This window comes from Rhea pennata, chromosome 8, assembly GCF_028389875.1.
Source record: "Rhea pennata isolate bPtePen1 chromosome 8, bPtePen1.pri, whole genome shotgun sequence".
Taxonomy (NCBI): domain Eukaryota; kingdom Metazoa; phylum Chordata; class Aves; order Rheiformes; family Rheidae; genus Rhea; species Rhea pennata.
The window spans coordinates 6,013,437-6,035,448 of record NC_084670.1 but is presented as its reverse complement, the minus strand read 5'-3'; the positions used below and the strand labels follow the sequence as shown (position 1 = coordinate 6,035,448).

The 22,012-nt window shown below is 43.2% G+C and overlaps 1 long non-coding RNA gene across 2 annotated transcripts in view; it reads left to right on the top strand.

The window, feature by feature from the left end:
* LOC134143537 (uncharacterized) overlaps positions 1-22,012 on the top strand; it is a 110,042-nt gene that overhangs the window by 2,628 nt on the left and 85,402 nt on the right. The window lies entirely within an intron of this gene.

Below are 22,012 nucleotides of genomic sequence, written 5' to 3'. Positions count from 1 at the left end.
TCCGCTCTTTGTTGTGTTGAAAGATATTTCACAGCCACAAAATTGTTACATAAGCATTTAGAGACTTTGATAGAATGTAAAATTGTTTATGTTGTCGCCAAATCTTTAGTGTCAGATGTATGTTTTAGTCAGGATGCAAGATTGTCTTTCTCCTCTTTTGTTAGAAGTAGCATAGCAATACATTACCACAGGGAGCTTGTTAGGAGTTAAAACTTCCTACTCATAAACCTTTATAAATAATGGCTAAATGTGCAAAATCAGAATAAATTTTAACTACAGTGCTGTCTTTAAGACTCCACCACTGTATAGTATATAGGCACAGAAGGAATTGTGAAAAATGGAGTTCTAGTCTGCATGATAGCTAGAAGGAATTTCTTTCCAGTTGTTGCATGAATGAGGAGTGTGTGTGTGAGTCTGTATGAAATCCAGCTCATTTGTTTGGAAAGGAAGAACACTCTTTTTTCTCAGTGAGGTTAATGGTTTGGTATTAGGCACCCAATACAGTTGGATCTCATGATGATAACAAGAGGCTTCTGTCCTGTCTGCCAGATGAACAGAAACACTTTCCACAGGCTACAGGGTAAATGTTTTTTGTGAATATGAATTAAACTAACAGAAGAGGCAGCTTCAAGTGGTATTATCTTGCAGGAAAGCCTGTTGCCCATCTGAGAGGAGAAGGTAACTTTCCAGTGAGAAATATCTCTTCTCTGTCTTGCAGACAAAGGACTGTGAAAAGGAAAATATATACAAAGGTTTGCCTAAATTTTTGCTGTTGATAGGCAAGACACTTCTTACTTTTAGTACAGCTCGTTGGAGTACAGAAAGCTTTTACAGCTTGAAGAAAGGATATCTCAGATATCCCAGAACCCAACTTTTGCAATGGTGTTGCATAGAATTAATTTTACTTTTCTGGAATGACTTTATCCTTCCTTCCTTCCTTCCGTCTTATTATTCCTTGTCCCACCCAGTTTCTTCCAGTTTCCTGCTTCTGCTTTATTTATAGCTAAATGTAAAAGGTGAGATTTAAGAAAGTGCCTTAATGAACAGATAATGCAAATCCCTCTGAGTTATGGAAAATCACACTTTTCATATTTAGATATTGATTAGCAATATTTGCTTGTCTTTAGCAATAGGCTTAAAGGCATTTGTGTTCTGAAGAACTATGTAAAATGCCTGAAAAATACAATTGCAATTGACAGATAACAGAGAGTAGATATATGAATGCATTTGTCTCCTCAGACATCTGCACAGCTTCAGGCAAAACAAAGATTTTTAGCAGACTCGGGAAATGTGTGAGTCTATTCACAACCATCATCTGACAGATTCATGCAATATATGTTTAGACTTTGTCTACGCTAGGGTTTTTTGCTGTCTTCGCAGCTGTTGGCCAGCTAAAAAGGAAATTCACACTGGGGTAACCTCCAAAGCAAAGCCTATGGTGTGCAGTGATTTGCAGAGAGGCAGTTTACCTTTGTTTCAAGCTGGGATTACTGATCTAAATGAATAGTCATAATTACTACATTTAGCTCTCATACAGTGCTTTTAATCTGGGTATCTAACATGCCTTAAGTGGGGATGGAGGGTGTCATTAGCTCCTTTGCAAGCATTAATTCTGACCACTTCAACAGACCATTGTGGAGCTGGCAGGGAAGGAAGAAAGGTGAAGAGATCTTGTGGTGATGATGTGCCTCCTTCAGGAAGTCTGTCCCCCTTGTCGTCATCTTAGTGTCCAAAGGAAATAGGAGTTGAACCATGACTCTTTTTAATTCAGCAGAAATTGAGTGCCCAATAGTCTCCTGAATAAAAAAGTGAAATTTCAAACTGTTTCCCTTGACTGGGAACAGCATGATACAACTGTGGAAAGAACAGAACAGTATGTTCAGGGAAACACAACGGAAAGGAAATAACAGCTGATTCCCGGGGCTGATCAGATCTGCCCCCTCCTGCTTTACTGTGTGGGTTTGTTTTTCAGCCCTACAACTCAGACCATCTCATGGGTCTCACACCACTTCTCCACAGCTCTGAGCTGGGAAATGAAATGGTCACAAGAGGGTTGTTCGTTCTTCCTGAGACAAGCTTCACAAACTGTGGAAAATGAAAGCTAAGGCTAAACTTATAAAAACAAGCTGAAAGTGCAGAAACGCTGAGTGAAGCCATTCAAAAGCATCAGATTTGGAATAGAGCCCTGAAAAACCCTGCAGTCATGACTAATGCATTTTTAATGTGTGTGGTTCTAGGTAAAATTATTTATTTTAAAGATCATTTCTCTTCCTATGTTGGTTAGTGTTCTTTACTGTCATTAGAGAGAGATTGCATTGCTGACATGTGAGTTTAGTATCAGATGAATTACAATGACAGAATTATTTCTGATGCTACAGTGGCTCTTGTATAGCTGCCAGTGAAGCAGGGAAACTGTACAAACAGGATGTTCAGTGGCAAGCTGCAGCTGCACCTTGAGACTCACCCAAAGGCATATTCTACCCTTCAGCCAAGTTAGCTGGGGGAACTTGCCGTAATAATAGACTGTGGGACTTGGCCTGAGCAGGGACGAAGTCATGCAGTGACATTTAAGAGACGAAACAGTCTGAAATAGATACTTCAGATGTTCTTGATACACTGAGAAAATGTCTGAGGCACCAAGCAGTTTTACAAGATAGCCATCGGATGCTTTTGTTTTGTCCTGAGAATGTCCCAGCCTTGCTCACTGATGGCTTTTCAGAGATCTCTCTGATCCTGTGATACAGAACCACTGAAGCTGGCAAAGCCCTGTAGGGAGGGAAGGGACCACTCTGTGTGTGTGTGTGTGTCATGGCTTCTGTAGTACAAATCCAATCATTTATAGATTTTTCAATCTTCTTATAAGTAGAACTGTGAATAGCAGCTATGAATCTGGTATAGACAAGGAAGAAACTGTTGAGGGGAACAGTATCAAGATGGTGGTTAGGCAGGTAGGAAGTAGTACAGTGAGCCCATCGCTGATGGGGTACCATCAACTTCTGGACTATGGTAATTAGCTAAGTGCAGTACAGTGTGGCAACAGTGATTGTAGTAACATGCAGTAGTCTGAGGATTAAGGCTGTTTCCTGTAGTGTGTGTGTAGCTGATATCCAGGAATAAAAGCAGCTGGCATTTCCCTGATGCAGCTGTAATTATGTGGTGCAATATGTTAGAGCAACAGGGAGCTGCTTGCTGGCTTTCTGCCCTGTGCAAATTCCTTTTGAATTAGGTTTTGACCTTTGGAGCAAAACCTGCCTCTTCAGTTTCTCATTGTCTTAAGTTCTGCATTGAAGCTTGAGAAACAAATCTGCAAAGCTAGAGGATTTTCTAAGCTCTCATGAGTGAAATACAGAATAGGCAGGAAAGAGGTTGTTGAGGAAGAGATGAACCACCAAACAGAACTGAGATGTAAGGGGAGTGGAGAACATTTTACAGACTTGGTGCCTTTTATTTTGGCTTTTACTTTACTTCACTGCAACAGAGGCCTGCGTAATGGCAGGCTTAAATCAGTACAAAAGACTGATTTACATTAAATACTGGTCCACAAAACCTCTTCAGAGGCACCTGTACCTCCTGATCAAAACACTATCTCACTTGTCCTCAGTGATGGGAGGACACATATCATGCTCCTCCTGTTGGGGTTTTGCACTAGGTAGTGCACTGCAGGTGTTTGGCACCAGCAGTCCCACAGAAGAGTTTTGAGATGGGAAGTGAAATTGTTATCCTTACCAAAAACGTGGAGGCATTTAAGCAGAGAGGCTGCTGATATGTTTAGTTGTGATGGAAAAGCCTCTTTCCTTTTTGAACTTCCTTAGCATTACAGTTGCCTTGGTTGCATTTCCACATAATTTTTAATTCAGGTGAATTCCATTATGCAGATTATTGAAAGCAGGCTGATGGCAGTTGCTGAAACTTGTACAGCTCTGGGGTGGAAGCAGCTATTTGGTGCCAGAGGAATGCCTTATTGCTGTGCTCAGGGATCTGCAGGTTCTGTTATAGGGGAGGTGAAAGCACATGGTTAATTTTGGTTCAGATACAAGGGTTAAGTTTTTGGAAATGTCAAGAGGTTCTTAAAAGCTGTGAAAGCCTTAAGTGTTAGATTTCTCCTGTCTCATCTGCCTGCTGACACTCTCAGCCATGTTGTTCCTTTAACATTGTGCTTGATCTTTGAGGCACTTGTTTGAAGGCTGTCTTTCTTTCCCCAGCAAGCTGCTTCAGGGCTGTCTCTCACCTGGGTACCAGCTATATTGCAGTATCACGTTATCAGTTGCTCCTTCCGCTCTTAGGGTGCTCGTAGCCTTTGATCTGTTACCATACTGCAACGTAACTTTCTCTTCAGTCATCTTCGTAGGCTCTTGTTTTTTACTACTGTATTATATTGTGCAAGGCCACCAGCACTCCACAAATGCTCCGGTCCCTGCTGGCTGTTCACTGCTGTCACAAGTGTATCCATACTATCTTATTTAATGCATGATGTCAACTCTCTTCCTCCTCACTCCTCAATCATAATGAAAGCCACTTTCTCTTTTCCTTCTGAATCAATTTACTACAAGGTGGCAATTCCTATCACACACCTTGTACCTGACATGGAGAGAGAATGATATGGTTAATTCTTCCCTTCCTTCTCATCGATGCATTTATCTGGCTGGTGCTTTTAATAATGTGTGGGGCAGGGGCTATCCATTTACTCCATCTGTACACCACCTAGTATTATGAGCCACGACTAATCCATAAGCCCTGATGTTATTAAGCAGTGATGAATTGTGTCCTGCAGCAGTTGGGAGTTCCTTGAAAGTCCCCTTTTGCTGGCCTAGTTGGATCTTGTTTAATATGAGATTGAGTCTGTCAAAGCTAGAAACTTCAATGGAAAGAAAAGAGTTCTGTGTGTAGCAGGACTAATGAAACTTAATTTCATGCGTTCTACAGTTGTTTCACTGTTAAGCTGGGAATCCAGCCTGACATTTTAGATGTCTGAGAACCCAGATAGGAGAAACTTCCTTCCTCAGAAGTGGGTTGTCTGCTGCTTGATGAGGCACAAATTTCCAGTAGAGCTGAGACATTAAGACACATGGTTTCCTTGCACTTAGGCAGTCTCTGCCCAAGAATTGAGCTCCAGTTGAAGCCTGCCTCTTGGTGGCTATATCAACAAGATATATCAGATTGCCTATTTTAATTAAATTTATCAGTGCCCAATAGCACTAAGACCTCTGCTCCTGTGCCATTTTTGGCTGAAGTTGGCAAATGAGTTGTTACTGGGACATGAGGTAGGTAAGTAACAAGTAGTCAAAAGCAGAGATAACAGAATGCCATGAACCTTATTTGCTTAAAACCAGCTAAAATCCTGGTGGTGCTGGAAACAAGATCATTGGCAGCATCTGAGCCCATTCTGCTGGGGATGATGGTTTTCTGATGACCTAGAAACCCCTCCTAACTCATAGGACATCAGGCAGGAACTTTGGCCCAAGAAACACATGTCAAGTCATAGCCTACAGAACAATACATCCCTGCTTTTGTCGCTCAGTTGGTGATCCAACCCATTTCATCCATTTGCTGGGAGGTGGGCTTTGGCAGCAGCCAGAACTGTCCTAGGTTCTGAGGGGAGGATTTGTCTGCTGTGCTTGGTCATGCAATATAGGCAAGGCAGTGGCTACGCTATTTGTCTCTTAATGTGGTCTAGTGAGTGACACAGCCCCTATCTGCTGCACATCTCTATTGCTGATAGTGTGACTACAGTCTGCTGGTCCTAACATGATCTAATAATGATGCATCGCTTTCTGCAGTGTCTCAGATTCCTTTCCTTTCAGTGGCCTGGTTGGGCTCATTTTATTTATGTCTTAAACCTCTTTTCTCTCCCGCACCATGATCCATGCAAAACAGTTTGGCAAGTCAAAAGCTCTGCTTGGTGTGTGGGCAGGAGAAAGGCTGCAGCTTGGTGCTGAAAGTGTGTGAGATGTGGCCCAGGCTTATGGGAAAGAATGAGGCAGGGATCAGAGATGCCGCTCCTGTGCTGACTTTGAGAGACTTGCCTGGCCTGTTTCACGGACTCGTTAACTACTGATCCTTAATTATGTTTTAGGCCTGGCCTACAGTCACTAATTGTCAGTGTCCTGAGGCTTCTTCCAGGTTTTAATTGTCTCTATTAGTATGATAGATGCTGGAAACAAGGACATACTTGAGAAAGGTGGTGGTGTTTTCACTGCTGCTATTGTTGCTGGGGTTACCATGACAGCTTCTTACTGGCACTTTCCCTCCTGTGAAATGTGTAGGTGAGCTGTTTATAAACACACAGAGAGATTCTATATCTCTCTCTTTCACTTAGATTTAAGGATAGTCCCCATTAGGAGGGAGAATCTGTCTAGGACTGCAAAGCAGGTTAGTGCAGAGTTGAAAGCAATCCACTTCAGAGCCTCAGCCTCTTCTTTATGATGTGGTGGATTTATGGTGGCAGGAGTGGGAGTGGTGAGGAGTCATACTGCTCCCTCATTAGCACTGCCTGTTACGGCATGCTCTCCCATCTTCAGGATGAAGAAGGACACTTTTTTTGCTACACAAATCCCTCTCCAGTCTTCCCCTCCCTCCACACGGCAGATACATGTAGCCCTGTTCCAGTCAGCCTCAGTCTTTGCTTTCTTTTACTCTTCCTGGCTGAACCGGATTCATCCTGGTGTGCAGGAGCGAATGACTTTTTTCCTGTTGCTGGAGCACTCGGTTCCAGACGCCCAGGAGCTGATCTTTATGCTTTTCAAATATTCTTCTAGAGGTAGATACAGCTACTTGCTTTTATTATTTTTCTCCAGTAAGGTGCAAATTAGCTTACTCTTTAAAGCATGCAGTTCTCTGAACAGCAGAATTACTGTAGCTTGATTTCCAGTATGTCTGATTGTCTTTCACCTTTCCACGTGTAGATTCTCTCCTGACCAGTAACAGGCAAACCTCTCAGCTTATCGTCAGTGGAACAAGAATCGAGTCCCTCTCTTCTGCCTGACTCCTAGTTTTGATGAAGCTGAGGGGAATTTGCTACCTTTGAGGCCTGCACCTTGGTGTCCAGCTTCGTTGGGATTGACTGAGGTACTCCGGGATGATTAGACAGACACAGATGCACCACACATGGGATAGTGTGAGCCTAATTGCCATAAGAAACAAGGCTAATGCTATGTGGTTGCAGTGAGGAAAAGGGACTCTTGCTTCCTTCCCTGAATGTCCTGACAGCTTCTGGCATGCTGGCAGTAGCTGTAGGACACTGCCCTCTCTTGGTCCTTGGCAGGTTGTGGATCTGGGCTGAGAAACTTGCCCTCTACGCATGTCAGATAGGCAAAAGGGCAATAGTTGGAGCCTTCTGATTTGGGCTTCTGATTTGGGCTGGGGTTTATAAAGTCAATCAGAGTTGCAGGACTTTGTGGGCAATTTCAAGGTCCACTGCAGGATCTTATGAGAGGATTTATGTGGAATTTCACCACTGCATGAAACCAATTGTAGAAAAAATAACCTTCTAGGAATTTTATCGTTGCATATAAGAAAAGAGATGTAAGAAGCTGCATAAATCAGCTGGCTGGAATCATGAACACATGGTGGAAGACTTTTATTTAGTTTCTCTTTTAGATGAGAGTTTTATGTAAATATTGGAAAATCGTAATTATGATATAAACATTTCAGAGAATTTACTCTTCCAGATGTGATGGGATTGTAGGAGCAATCTGGGGACTGGGACTTGTTTAAAAGAGACATCTCTGACTTCATCTCAGTGATGCCGTCTGGAGTTAGGCTAGCTCAAGATCTGTTTCTGGCTGGCCACTGAGTAATTTAGTATGAAGCTGAGCTCTGAACTGCTCACTACAGCCATTTTAGTAAGAGGGATGTAATGTTTTCAGATTTGCACAGTTCTGCTACCTGTTGTGCATATTTCTCTTCCAGTGTGGTTTATTTTGTAAGGACAGTGTTTGACTTTTCATTAATCCTTTTTATGTGCTGGGGAACCTTATTAAATCTGCATTATTTCATTTCTTTGATGAAGATTCATGTTACATCAAGATAGGAGTAGCTAGGAAAAGTTAGCTGTTTTTCAGAGTAATTGTTTCTTTTTGTTTTGTCTTTTATCCAAATAGTTGTTGTCGGCAAGAAAACCTAACATCACTTTGAAGTTTATGTACTAACTGCATGTATTCTTGAAGCAGCAACAGGTGGAAATGGTCAGTGCTTGGGTCAGCGAGTCCTAGAGCAATGAGTGGTCTGGGGCTGCACAAGCTGATGGATGTCTCCCCTTTAATGTAAATATACATTGGGCCACAAAGCTGGGTCAAAAAAGCCTGCAATGAAAATTGCCTTGTGCTGTAGCTCTGTTTCTATGCTACCCCACTGCTGCTGCTCTGAGCTGTCACTGGTTCTCCAGAAGTGTAGAGTCCCTGGAGGCTGTGCCTACATTGCAAGTCAAAGCCTAAGCAAAGTCAAGTCTAAACACCTACAAGGAAGTAGGAGAGCTGTGTTTTCCTCAGTGCAAGGGAGTTCGTACACACCTTCCTGAGACTGCTGAACTGTTGAAATACCAGCTACTGAGGGAGGTATGGGCAGGCTGGTAGAGGGCCTGGCAGGAGAGTTTGGGGTGTACCTACTGGGAAGCAGTGGGACAGAGCAGGGCAGACTTAACACAACAGAAAGTCTTGTGCATTTGGACAGGAGAGGCAGGTTCTGGGCTCTTCTTTCACGAATGTCTTGCTAAGATCCCAAGGAGATATTTTCTTCCTAGGAAAAGAGTCCTGAGGGTATAGGACACCCACTGAACACTGACTGCTAGAACAGTACTCTTATGCTTCTAAAAGGGGGGGGGGGGAAAGCTCTTCTCCACACTGCTACACAGCAGTGAGTGCCTTCCCCTCAAGAGCATTCTCAGCTCTAGGTGCTAAAGAAGCCTGACAGCGCATAATAAGTAGAAGGGGCAACCAAGTGGTATCTCCTGTGGGTTTGCCTTTGCCAGTTTCCACCCCAGGAAATATATTTTTTTTATGCTTAAGTCTCACTCTGGGAGTTTATGCAACTTCTTTGAAGGTTCTCGATTCTAGGGAAGGCCTCTAGATGCAAAGAGATACTGAGGTTAAAGTGAGGTTAAAGTTATATCTGCCCAGATCTTGGTGTCCTGTGACAGCTAAAACCATAGCATTAGATGGGAAAGCACATGCTGGCTAATAGCTCTGCTGAAGTCCACAGAACCAGCATCCCAAGTGTTCCTTTAATGCAGAGGAGTTTAAGTCCCCTCCAATGGATAAGCAGGATGGTTTACAGAATATGGCTCTGTCACTGAGAAGGACTCCTCAGGGAGGTTTGTCAGACTTTCGATGTTCTCCCAGGTTTTCTTGTTCCAGTTAGTTAGTTTCTGCAGTCCTTCATAGCTTTTCTTTCCAGATGCCAGCGAGATGAAAGATGTGTGTCCCTGGGTGATATGACAGGGAGGAAGCCCCAGGATGAGATGGTGACTCAGGAACTCCACTAGCAGAACTGCTCTGCCACAGCCCCAAAGCACTGAGATTTCTCTGCACTGCTTGGACTCACCCCGTATGTTTGGCACAAGGCGTCACTGAGCTTGAGGGAAGCCTCATGCTTATTTCTTGAGCTTCCCTTTTCTTCTCTCAGCCCATGGGTTTCCTCAGGCCATGGGCTACCCTTGGGGCTTTTGGCCTATGAACCATCAGAAGTCTGATTACAGAGGAAAGAGTTGGGGTGTATATGTGGAACCTCTGTGGTTTTATGAGTTTCTGGGACCTTTTGGGGGCAGTCTGCCATACAGTGAGCACTCACATATATCAGTGGTCTACATATTTTGTTGTGATTTCCTTGTGCCTTACCAGGTGAGAAACCAATCATCTGAAAGGAGGAAGCATCTGACTTTGTGCACGGCTTAGCTCCTAGTGGCAAGGTATCTTGTGCTGGCACTGTCTCACTGGGCAACTTGAGGAAAACACATTTTCCAAGCCTGGCTGAATCTGCTTCAAATACTGACTTGGTATTTTTATAGTGATTTACACCATTCTGAAACAGGGCCTTTGAACCAAAATTTTCCTTAGAACTGACATGAAAAGGGAAAGCTGGAAAAACAGGCAGCTTTTTTTTTTTTTTTTCTTTTTCTTTTCAATTCAACAGGCCAATTTCTGAAGGCAGCCTTGGATTCCTGTTGGCCAGCTGCACAAAATACGTCTTACATGTGGTAGCCTCTTTGCTGAGTAAGCTGGTGATTGGCTTATGTGGGTCTGACTGTAGCTGATCAGCCTGGGCAAGTCTGCAGGTAGCCACAGGGGAGTCCAGAGCAGGAATGTGTAGATTCATATAAACAATTTGTTTTGCAGTTCTCACACTTCAGCTTGACTGAAAACATACCCTGACCTTATAGCTACAGACAACATCAAAATGAGTCACTCATGTAATTAGAGACATGCATTTTATGTCGATCCCTGGATGAATGGATAGAAACAGTGTCTATGATGGTAGGCTTTAACTATTGCCACGAGGAGACGCTGTTGGATAGTCCATAAACTACCTTTGGTCGGCCTGACGTTTTGCATGGCCCTCTCTGGTTTGTCTCAAACTGATTATCCCAAACTCCCAGCGTCTGCCTCCCTCCCTTCGCCAACCTCTGTTAAGCTCATTGTCCTTGGCACTCTTCGCTCTGGCACTGGTTTCTTTAGAGCTGTTCCCTGAAATGCTGGCTATTCGTTTTGCTGGGGCAGTTTTATCGTACAAGGTCACTGCACTGCGGTATCTTGCATTTCATTCTGTATCTCCTCCCCAGAGGCAGGTAGCCAATACACTGGTTAGCTGAGAGCATGTCAAGGACCTGCATGGAACTGCAGGACTTGGCATGCTCAGAACAAGAGACATAAGCCAGGTACAACCTGCCCTGAAGTTTGGAAGCACTCAGAGTGAGATTCAGGTTTGGGCCTGTTTGAGAGAATGCTAAGTTCAGTCTGGGTTCTTACCACTCCTGTTCCCTGTTAAATTAAAAAATGGCTTATAATCTCTGTTCCCTGTATTGAGAGCGAAGTGTAAGGTTCATTGCTTTTGAAGTTAAGGGCCCTAGTGCTTCATAGTATATCTCATTTGCTTGAAATAATAATAATAAAAAAAAGTCATGTTGTTTTTCAGATTGAAAGAATCGTTCCTTAGGAAGCTTGAATATGTGGGCATGAGAGTGATGTGGGTTCCTTGCAGATTTCTGTCTGAGACAGGCAAGTTGAATAATTTGTCTGTAAAATAGAGCTCCCTTCGGGGCTAGTAGCTGAAGCCTGGGCCTGAAGCAATGCAGAGAGAAGCAATGTAGATCACTGCCTGTAACAATTTTCTCTCTGTACTGCACCAAGGTGAGAGCAGCTTGGCTCCTTATTCTCATCGAGGCAACTGTGAGGGTGTGAAGGAGACACCATGAGCATGGTCTGGGCCTTATACTCTGGGGACTAGTCACCTGTGGTGGTAACAGTGGAGTTTGCTTCTTAGAAAGAGGGTTTCTTTTGTCCAGGTTCAAATGGACAAAATCTTGATTCTTTGTGGTTACACCCACATTTCACACTTTCCCTGGGGCCTATTGGGGTATTGACTGCTTTTGGGCTTAGTTTCTCTAGAGGTTTGTATTCACCTGGCAAAGTGATTTTGACCCTGTCCCAGCACAGGGACATTTTGCAGTGCCTTTATCTGTGGAGCTGCCTCATCTCTGAGAGGTTTTGTGGTGATTATCATTGTAAAGTGAAGTGCCTCTGCATTGTAGGTTCTTCCCTGGCACAATGTATATTCTGATTTGCAACGTTGCCTGAAGACCAGGGCATGGTCATTGTCATGATCTGCTGTTTTGTCTTGGGTGCTAACACACAGATTTAGAGAATGATATGGAGCCATCTCTCTGCTCATGTCTTTTGGCATAAATGCCTTGAATTCAAAGAGTTTATCCCAGCTGAGACTTAAGTCAAGTCCATCTTATACTACACAGGGCTTTATTCTGTGTAATGTGATTTCTGGAAACAACTTTATGAAGTGTTAATAGCGCACAAGAGAGAAACCTCATGCTTATGCTTGGGTGGCTCCTAGCATGCTGAAGAACTCCTTACATTGTGCTCATACTAACAGGGCTTCAAGCACCTCTGTGAAAGGGCAGGAATTTGGGTGGCAGTTCCCTACTATTTGTACAGCCCATTGAGGAGATGAAATGCCTAGCACAGTTACTGTGGGGGAATTTCGCTGGTCAGCTTATGAGCAAAGTGTTTAAAAAAGGGGACATCGATTTTGGAAATGAAGAGTAAATATATTCTGGCAATCGAGCGATGTTTAAGGATGAATGTAGTGTAAACAGTGTTCCCTCGTAATATGTCAGGAGGCAGGAGTCTGTGTTAATTGTGCTTATGGTTAGCAGCAAATGCCTGTGTTTCAGCCAGGCCTAACTGTGCTGATTATGATTGATTGGAATTCCAGAGAAGATTCAAATTCAGTGTGTCTCCTCAAAGGGGTAGATAAGTATGCTAAGGATGACCATAATAATTCATTAACCTTTTATAATCTTTATGGTGCCTAGTTGCAGTGCGGCAGCAAGCTGCCTGTGATGGCAGAAACATTTCTGTAACCCAGAGCATGTTCAAATACTCTTGGAACATTTTTTCCTAAAGAGGATTCACATTTCAGAGTCTGCATTGACTCACTGGGAATGAAGCTTTTCTGCAAGGCTCCAGATTTCAAGTGCATACGACTGCCTAGGAACTGATGGAGAGAAAAGGAAGGTGCTGAAACTCATCAGAGAAAACTCCCTGCTCCCTTTGGCCCCAGATTGCTTCCTAGAGTGTCTGAGGAGTTTGACAGGGCCTCCTAGTTCTGGTAGAGGCAATGAAAGGTCTTCATGTCACCAAGCTTTAGGCCATGTGTTGAAAAGCTAGTCTCCTCCCATAGTCACTGGAGAAAGAAGTATCCTGATGTGGGAATGGGGGTCAACGTTTCACTGCTGTGTCCTACCGCAGAACAAATGGGATCTGTGGCAAGTGTGGACATGCATGAATTAGCCAGAGCAGATGAGATGGCTTTATCCTCTTATTCTCGCTGCCAGGAGACGGCCAAACCTTCACCTAAGATAGCACCTACCACTATAAAAGGCAAATTTGTGAATTTTTTAACTACAGAGTGGCTTTATGTTGGATCAGCACTTTGCATCATGTAGCTTTGGCTTTTTTGCCTCAGTATTAGGACTTCTAGAGCTGCACTAAATGTTACTCAAACCAGGAGTAAAGGTGGATTGTTGCCAGTGGCAGGCTAGGATCTGAATCTAGTTTGTAGGTCCATTGATTTCAGTGCAATTTTGTCATGGATTGAATCAGCTCCTGGTCTTGGTTGTATCATACACCTGCTGTGGAGAGCAGGCAACCACTCTTTCTTCCTTTTTTTTTTTTTTTAAAAAAAAGTTATCCTTTTGTCTGAATTTACTGTGCAAACATGCACAGTATAGACAGAGGGAGGGACCAGGACCTCATGGCTGGGTTGTAGGGCAGGGGAGCAGGAGGACATTAGTGAGCTGCTTTTGTGGAGCAAGCTTGTGGAAGCCCCTCACTCTTGTGCCTCAGTTTCTCCCTGCTGTGTCCGGGGGGACTTATTAACAACTGCCTTGTAAATTGACTCCCGCAGTGTGGCAATGGAGGCTCTCTGTAACACTTGGCCCCAGCAGAACAGCCCTTGTAGTAAGATATGTTTTAAATTATTTACAGTGTTGTCATGTGATCACAACTGATTAAGTTCCTGTGGCTTAACAAGTTGCCATCTGTTATCATCCCCATTATGAATTATGCATGAGCTTAAATCAAGACTTAAACCAAAGCAGTTCAAGTAAAGTCCTTACTCTGATGATAGAGTAGATCTGTCTTTTGGACTGTTAGTACTGCATCCAAAAAACTGCAGCCTCATGACAACAGCTGGCCCAGTACAAACTCTCTTTTCTGGTTCAGACATGTTCAACATACACTGGCAGGTTCACTTGATGGTGCAGGTTTTATGCTGGATCAGGTAACATCCTCCCTCCCTCCTGTAGCTGGCATAGGATCATAAAGATGGTGAAAACTCCATCGTCTGTGTCCTGGCTGAATTGACAGAAATGTGATCGTGGTCCCACAGCAGAGAGTCCCAAAGGGCTCAGGATCATCTGATCATGGAACTGCTGCTGAATAAGGCACAGCTGCTGAATTGCTGGCTAACTGGATCTGAGGCTTTGTGGAGCTGTAGCCTTCCTTTAAAGCATGGCTCTGTGTGTGTGTGTTTTGTCAAAGAGGCCAGTCATAGTGGCCAGTAAAGCACTTCAAGCCCCGCTCAGACATTTGTGCCAATCCTCTGGCCTGGAAGCATGGCAGGGTGTGACTGCTGGCTGCATGCTCCAGAAAGCAGGTTCAGCCAGAATGCTGCCATTTCTCAAGCTGTTTTACAGTGCATCAGCTATTCAGTGCACTTTCCCTGTGCAGGAGAGGTGGCTTGAGTCAATCCAGCTATGTGTATGGGCTACTTCCCTCTTAGGACAAAGTGCTGTTGCTCATACGTAGTTCAGGAAGCTACTGCTGGCCACTGGCCAAGCTGTGAAGTCACTCCCCTTTGGTTGTGTAGCATGTATCAGATCTGCAGTAGCAAAAGCAATTAAAACCTGCTGTCATTCCAAGGGTGCAATTCCCTGATGTCCCATCATCTCTCAAGTCAAATTTACAGGCCAAGCTTTCTCTGCAATATACCAACGCAAGACGGCAGCCAGCTTGGCAGCTCGGGGTGGTTAGAGACAGCCTTAGCTGTTATTGCTGTTCTAAGGTTAGCTGAATTTATGCACAGTACTTTTCAACAGCAGATTGGGTCAGTGACCTGGTTCTGAGGCAGAGTCAGCTATGTATTGGCATCCATTTGAGATAGGAGCCTGTAAAATAAATATCTCTTGCTGTGGGAACGGGCAGCACAGATTGCTACAGCTAAATCAAGACTTCCAGGGCGAGTATGCATGTAGCATGGTAGGGAGTGCAGAAAATTCATGATGTCCACAGGTTACACAGAAGCCAAATGCTTTCAGATTGATTGCATAGGTCTCTTGAGGAGAATCACTAGGGTCTATGACTCAAACAGAATGGATAGGCAGGGAATGAATGCCCACTGGCATCAGCAGTGGTTGCAATGATAATTCCTGTTTGAATTTTGGATCATAATTCCATTTGTGACTGCAAGGACACTTTCAGTGCTTCCAGCTATTTTCCAGTGTTTAGAGCTATTTATTTACTGCTGGAGCATGCTTGTTCTATCAGTTGGCATGAAAACTGATGCTACAGCTCCAGTTTTATTCCCATGGATATCTGAAGGCAAAACCTTTTGACTGCAGCAGGAGTTACTCACATAATGTCCCTGCTAAAAATAGAACTATGTCCCCTCTCTTTAAAATGGAGTCAGATCTCTCTCTCCATCATGACTGTGCAAAGTCTTTCCTGTGAGACAGAGCCAGACTGTTTGTTCTTCCAGGTTCACAGGCATCTGTACCTCCTGCCATTTTGTAGAGGCCTGAACAGTCTCTTTGAAGGCAGGAATTCAGATTCTTTTGTAACGTCCTTTGTAAGGAGGGTGGATAGGAAAGCTCCTGGCAGAAAAATAGCACTACCGTAAGAGCTGCATACACTGAGTTGGTTGGATTTGAGATCTTCTCTCACATTTTATGCCTTTGAATTTTCAGTCTAAAGATGAAAAAAAAAATGGCAAAGTTCTGGATGCTGGGTCAATATTGGATTAGAAGGGAAGGAACAAAAAATTAAAGGAGAAAGGGTTGGGATTTAGTATGGACCACCAGGGTGGGAGAAAAGTGGGACAGATTCTCAGACTAAGTCTCATGTTGCTTCAAACCACAGGGTATTGTGTTTGGGGGCGAGGCAGGGAGGGAATAGTTATGCAGTTTCATCCTTAATGATGTGAAGACAAAATTATTGGACAAAAGGATTGTGTTAGATATATTGCAGTTGGAGTCTAGTAAAGCATTTGACACAGGGCCTTACAAGATCTTGCCCTCCTGCTGGAATTGATTGACTTGTTTTGGATAGTAACCCAGTTATGTAATTTAGTAGAAATGTCAAGTGGTATATGGCTCTGAACATGCAGATTTTGGACTGATGTGACTGATGGAAGTTATTGATGTGTCTGTTTTACTGAGGGCTCCTGTGATTTAGCATAGCAGTAAAGGGCATTTTAATGAGATTTTTTGATGCAGTAGTTTTACAGACTTTACTGAGGACTTGAACATAAAGTATGACAGGAATCAGGAAGTTTGGTAATGTGGGATGGAAATAATGAAAGCTAATGGAAGTTTAGAGGAGGAAAGAAAGTTTATCTATCTGGGAAAAAAACATCTGAACTCAAAATTCTCTAGGAAGGAGTAACCCTGAAAGCTTTAATGTGAGAAATGGCGAAGTAAACTGTGTATACTTTGAGCTTGCATACTTGGCTGTGTGTGATAGACTAACAGCAAGGTGACTGAAGTTAGATTATTGGGCCAGACTGCAAACTGGGGCAAGCAGTATAGCTCTACTGAACTCTATCAAGGTCTGGCAATTTACCCCTGCTGAAGATACATTTGAGTTAGAATTTGCTACCAGGAAATTATCAATCAACTGAGTTGGAATCAGTATTGAAAGTAAGAGGGATGAGTTAAATGAATCTACTTCTCCCAACACATTAAGGAGGAAAGTCTGCTTACGCTGGGCCAGAGATGAAGGAGGGAGGCTCTACAAGAGCCTGCCAGCATCTGAGAGGTGTGGGAGAATTACTGAGCAGTATAGGAGACCTTGGTACACTTGCAGGGAAATGGAATATGGCATTTAAGCCCATTACTTGGGAGCAAGTCTGTGCTGGCTGGAAAATAACCTTGATGACCAGATCAGTCTTTCTACCTTTTATAATTGAACTCTGTTGATTATGGTAAGATTTCACCACAGGCAGGTCATGAGATTTCAGCCAATAATCCCACAGAAGAAGGAATAACTCTGCCCTGTAGTAGACATCAATACTGTCCAGCCCTACCAGTTGTGGTTTAATATGAGATTCTCTTTCAGAAAGCTGTCCACTTGCAATCCAAGGAGTCCAACTATGATGACTTTACTGTTAATGCATAGTCCATACTCAGCTCTTGTTCTTGGAGAGATGCAGGCATGCAGGTCATTTATGTATTGTCGACAGTTCAGGAAGGAACTCAGTGTGCCTCACCTGTACATTTTGCCAGCCAGCCAACTTGCATTTAAAATGCTTTGAACAGGAGCTGGAGAATGGAAATACTTTGTTCATCATCCCCCCCACCTCTGGGTGAGCTTCCACCTGCATCCCAGCAGGACTGTCAAACCCAGTCAAGAAAGTGAGAATGGAAGGACTAAACCTGAAACAATCCTGCGTCACTGAGCTTGGTGCACTGCTTCTGGGACTGGAGAAGGTTGGAAGGTTTTCTGGTCTGAGTTCCACACGGTTTGTTTCAAATACTGCCTGTGCCTTTCTCGACAGCTACTGGTGAGGAAATTGCAACTTATTGCCACTCTTCAGTGTATTTTGCTCGAGGTATGGCTTCTTATATTGCTTTACCTGGCATTTGGCAGTTTGTTCTTCTGGGACACCTGTTGACAGTAGCGTGAAGTAATGACTTTGGTATTACAATATTTAAAGTGAATATTTAAAGTGATGGTTGCTCAAAGGATGTTCAAAGCTGGTCAGAGTATAGCCTTTGTGTTATCAGAAGTAATGCTAATATGAGATGTTTTTGGTGCAGGCAGAAAATGTCTGTGAAAGCCATTTGGTTGACATATTTTCATCCAAGCATTGGTAGTTCATAGCGTGATCTTATGCTACAGCAGCAAACTTCTTCAGTACTCATGACTCTACCATATACTGAATTTTAGTTCCAGCTAACTCTCCTCAGCCCCATATTGCATGAACTGCAGGGGTTGAGTACACACAGCGGAAAGTAGAATTCTGTTTTCCTCCTTCTCTTCAGTCTCTGTGAAGCTCTGCTGCTAGTAGTGGCATTATCCCTCGGTTACACCAGATTTGGGCTTGCTATCTTTTGTTTTGATAATAGATCAGAATGAAGAGGGGTGATTGATCACTCCCCAATCCATCTTCAGGAGCAAAATGCATGGTCAAAAGGTTGCTTTTAAAAAATGCTTAGTTTTCTGTCTTCATTCTCTCCTGCCTTGCTGTGATTCCAGCCGTTAAAATAGCTCTGTAATTGTTAAAGGCTGTTCTTCTAATAGTGGTATACAGTATAGAAAGCAACATGCCTTAAGTGAGGAGTAAGCAGCTAGGTTTCAAACGCTCACTGAGCTGGATCCTTCAGGCAACTCTTTAAGAGTTTTGTACCAAGAGAAAAGGAGAAAAGAGAGAGAAAGCGGAAGGGAGTTTTTATGTTGAAATCTTTATTTAGTTCCAAAGGCTTAGAGCAAAACATCAAACATAGAATGCCTCGTACAAGCCAAGACAGGGAGTAGAATTTCCATTTTATTCCAGATGAGAGTAGTTCTTCTTATAAAGGGTTTGGGTGACAAAGCTGAACGTACTTTATATTTCTACTACGATCTATTTTAATTATCCATGTGTAGATTCTTTTGTAGGGTTAACAAGGAATTTGCTAGAAGCCAGCTTGCGAAGGCTTGAGTTGTAGTTTTCCAGCAGAATCCTGAAAAAACACTGTCATAGGCAATCAGTGTCCTTGGTGAGGTGGCCTGTTAGTGGAGTGTTTACTAATTGGGATCATTCTGCAGCAGATAATTGTTTATGACACCCACATTGATTGGACTGCCAGTATCGTCCCATCCTGCAAATGGCCCGTGACAATTTTGATGAATTTGAAGTTTGGAGTCTGAGTAAATCTACGGAAGGAAGAAAAATGCTTCCCCTCAAAAATACATGTAGAAAAGCAGAGCTCTGCCCTGGGTCAGCCTCCAAGAATGGAGCCACATGAGCATGCAGACATGTTTGGCAGTTAACAGAAAGAGAGGCCACTCAATGAGTCTTATCAGACTCTATTTTTACCTCTTACTTTTAATTAAGAGACTGGGGGAGGACCAGCTATGCCAGATTAAAAAAGGGAGAGGTGGTTGAATCTGCACAGGACAGTGATGTCCTAACCAAAGACTCTTGAGTTTACTAGGAAGCTGCAGATTTATTAAAATATCCCTGGAACGAGTTCAGAGGCAGGTCAAGCCTCCTTGCTGGCAGACACTAGCAGAAGCGATGTGGATGACTCCAACAAACAGGCAGTTCTCTGAGCTTGAGAGCAATGTATGAGAGCTGCAAGCGTTGTTTTGCAGAGGAGCTGTAGAGATTGTTTCAATTCTTGGAGCCACGACGAAAATATATAAACTGCAACACTGATTTGTGTTAGAATTAAAAAATCCACAGAAAGCTGCTTTGTCAGGCCACAGTTTGGAGCACCTGGTGCCAGATCAATGCCGTCAGCCAAACAGAGTGAAGTACTGAACAGGTCCCAAATCACTCTGCTGGCAAATTTCAGGTCTAGTAAGTCATCATGTGTCCACAGTACTATAAATTAAGGCCAGATCTAGGATGACAAAATTGTGGAATCGTTCTAGCTGGGGCCTCTGCTCAAAGCTCATCTGTCCTTCTGGCCCTGGCATAAATCCTATAGTCAGGATGAGCACCATACCATGTGTTTTCACTCGTTTGACAGAAATGAGATTGTCTGCTTTGTCTGGATTACATTTGTACCAAACCAAGGTGAGCTGGTGATGCCACAGGTTTAGTCTTCGCAATTAAGAGATCAGAGCTTCAGCTGGATTCTTTAAGCTCCATGCAAGCACACAACATTTGCCAGATTTCAGGCTGAAGATAAAGTTGCAGACTGATCTCAGGCCACAAATCAATGGTATGAGCTTCTGGACTTCCCTGTTTCCAAAAGGTCTAACTGGTCAACATTTTTTTCTGTGCATATTTCAGGAAGAATCTAGCAAAATTAGTACTGGATACATATCAAATCTAAGAATCACTATTATAATTCTCATATCCACTATCTGGACATTTTGATTGGGCAACAATTAAAGAAGCACTGTTCTGTAATAAGGTTTGTCAAGGCAGGAAAGTTATTAGTGCTGTTAGGATAGAACCGATATGCATGTTCTTAAATCATAAGATGAGTAGAGGCTAAAGCATAAGAGACAAAGATTCAAAGGTGTCCAAGGTGGTAGAGTTAATATTCCCGTTCAGAACAAAGGTCAGTCATCTTCCTGGGCCAGAAACTATTTCTTGAGACAGAGAGCTCTTCTGTGATAGCCCTGCTTCATTCCACAAGCAAATGAAATTCTAGATGCAAGTATTTATGGAAATCTATGAGAAATAGTCCAGATCAGAGCTTTGGAAAAGGGGAATCTTTTATATCAACTCCAATTTCTTCCAAATCCTCCCTGCCCAGCTTAATTAACTGCATCTAAAAATATGTTCCACATTTCCCCAATAGTAAAATCCAGAATATTCTTCTGGTCACACAGCATCCCACTGAAGCCAGCAGGATTGCACAGGATTGATGCAGTCCAGCCTTTTGGCTCCTCTCGGAGAATTGACTAAAATGGGATCAAGGACTTGGTTTCCCAGTCTGAGCACTAGTTACAAGAAGCGATCATTGTTATGACTCTTACCAGGGGAACCTATCGTCTCAAGCTCAACATTGTGCACATCAGATTAACTCTGATAATCTTTTGGAGCTTTAGCAGATTCACAGGAAAGGGTGGAGCTGGAAGGATTCCTGGAGGCTGTTAAGCAAGCATCCAGCATTTCTATTGCAATGAGCTCCAGTGCATCTTCACTAAATCTGTTTTAAGTTGTTTTTTAGGGTCAGTGGAACACAGTATAAATCCCAGCTCACTCAAGTCCTGCAGGCAGAGAATTTGGGAAATACATATGGAAATACTTTTGCCTGGTGTTCTCTTCTCTGCTCCCCTCCCAAATGGATCATACATTTGTGTTGTAGTATAAAAAAGGAAAAACCTCCAAGCCTGGAGTAATGTACACAATTCAACAACACATGAAATTCAGAACTGTGCGTTAGTCACATTCACGTTTAGCTTGCAGGTTTGAAACCCTGCAGGTTGGCTGGCCTTTGTTCTGGTGTTAAGTAGAAGGGGGCATTCCAGTCTCTTGATGCAGAGTTCAAAAGCTGCCTCAGGTAACAAGTGCAATTGGCTTTGGAGGCGACACTGTGTTCTGCCTTTGGGGTATGGTGGAAGCTACTACACAAATTGGCCCTTTATCAGGCTGTTCAAAGTTTGAAGAGCAAAGATTTGGTAGGTCACTGTGAAGGGCTGCCTGCAGGCTCAGGAGTCCAAGACTGGAAAAATGATGTTACTGCAGGTCAGAATCCAGCTGTATTGGCAGGTCCGGACATGAGGAGCAAGTTTTATATACATCAACTTCCCCTTTCCTCTTGCGACCATCCAGTTTCCAAGCCCCTTGTTTTCATTAGTGTTAGCTTGTTAGCTTATTTGCAGATCTTTTTTTTTTTTTTTTTTTTTTTTTTTAACGGCATTTCATGTTGGAGAGCTTGTCTCTGATGTATTCTCGTGTGTTGGATTATTGACTGTCCTCAGTGGTTATCTTTGTCTGGGATTCACCCGTTATGTGAGTGCTGCAGTTTCCTTGCCTCTGGCTATTCAGACTCCATTCTCTGCTCCTCTTTCAAACTATACAAAATGCTGTTACAAGAAGCTTTTATCCTGCTCTTTTCCCAGCCAGTCTTGCTTTCCAGGGCTCTGCAAAGGCAAATTAAGCCACAAGAGGCTAACACTATTCTGCTGACCCTTTGCAGCCTGGTGCCATAGGCACTTACTTTCTAATATCTACACCGGCTTTAGTTATAAACACCAGATGGGTGCTCTGGCAAACCAGAGAACAAATTTATTTGCACTAGCTGGTTTGCGTCAGGGTTGTAGTCTTGTGTAATCCAGTCCTAGCAAGATATGGCACTAGTGATGGTTGTACTGTAGCTGCAGATCTGGCTGTGGCTGTTAGT